We start from the raw sequence: 1,760 nt of genomic DNA on the forward strand, positions 1-1,760 counted from the left end.
ATACAAGAATGTAGTTTAAAAAAATTTAGTTCTTTTATAATTTTTAAACACTTTTTTCAAAACTTTTTATTGATATTAAAATTTCTTGTTAATTATCTAATAAAATAATTTAAAAAAAATCTATTGAACTACTCAAGAAGTTTTAGTTTTAAGTAAATGTTTTGACATGCTAAACTTGCTTACTATAAGCTTAAGAAATATTAAATAAAAAATACGAAGTAATAATTTTTATTGAAACAATAAAAAACTTTGCGAAACATGTGGCCTTAAAAAGTTAAAACAAAAATTACTAAGAACAATTATTCTAAGCGCATAGCTAAGACAATTTTATTATATCTTTTACATGCGTAAAAAAGATATAACATACATAAACATATTTTTATAAAAAGTATACCACAATAAAATATATATACTGTATTGAAATATGCTAAAATATTACTGTACTAATTATGAAATGCACTTTAAAATGTATTAAATACAATAACAAAAAAAAAAAACTTAGGCAACTAGCTTACATGTACATATTATATCAATACATAAGTATTTGCGTATTTGTAATATATATATATATTTATATAGTTGTTGTAATTTACAAATGCGAAAACTATGTCGAATGTGTTTTAACGGTAAACGAATTGATGTAGATTTTTTTGATGCGCATGAAAGAGACAATGAATTTATATACATACATACATATTTTACAAATGCATTACAATAAATGGAACTTTTTGCAATAAATACAATTGAAAAAAACTTTTTTATAAACTATTTTTTATAATTTTTTTCTATACATTTTTTTAAATGAGCTCAGACTCAAAGGACTACAAACCAAAGATGTGTATAAGAGACAGCTCATAGCGCGCTTAAAACGCAAAGTATTTCGTCTCTTATTATTTTTCGCCACATTTTTTTCTTTGTATTCTTAAGCCGTATTATTATTTTATTTTATTAAATTTTTTCTGAAATATTTTCCATTTATTTCTGTGAGTCTATTTATATTGAAATTTTTAAGTATGTGAAGCAACAAATAAACAAATTAAAAACATTTAGTTACTAAGCACAATATTCGAAATTGTAAAATATCAACATACTTTTCGGTATGTCCCTAGTTGAGTAAGCTACGAAAATGTTAGTTTTAAATTGTTATATGTTACTACAATTTGTTGTACTAAGTGGAGTAGAGCTTTGTGCAGGCCAAGCCTGTTACGAATGTTTAAATTATTGTTTTCAAATCGCTTTTTCTTTTTGCGCTTCAAATTATGCTAATTTTACAGGGTTACAGGGTAATACAATATTATAATGCAGTTTTTTTTTATAAACATATACTTTTATTTACTTATAAACATGCATTACATATTCATTTATACATATCGTATGTAATATAAAAAGGTGAAGATATTATATATACTATATACATACATATATATGTAATACCTATGAAAAGATATTGGTATTTACTACATGATAATAATTATGTATGTATATGCGATAAATGTTTTTTTCTAGTTTTAACTTTATATTTCAATTTTACAGTTTTATTAAAATTTAATCGAAAAATTATATATTTAGTTTACTAAATTGTAAATGTATTATAAACACAATTATATGCATATATTTATTATTATTTACAAACATGTTAATATAACCAAAATTATAAACAGAAATTACGTTAAAATTGAAATTAAAAAAAAATATTTCACTAGCCTTATAAATGAAACATTTTTATTTGAGACTTGAAATTTGCACAAAAACTGGTATTT

Source organism: Bactrocera latifrons, unplaced genomic scaffold (assembly GCF_001853355.1).
Source record: "Bactrocera latifrons isolate USDA-ARS-PBARC rearing strain unplaced genomic scaffold, ASM185335v1 scaffold_187, whole genome shotgun sequence".
NCBI classification, from domain to species: domain Eukaryota; kingdom Metazoa; phylum Arthropoda; class Insecta; order Diptera; family Tephritidae; genus Bactrocera; species Bactrocera latifrons.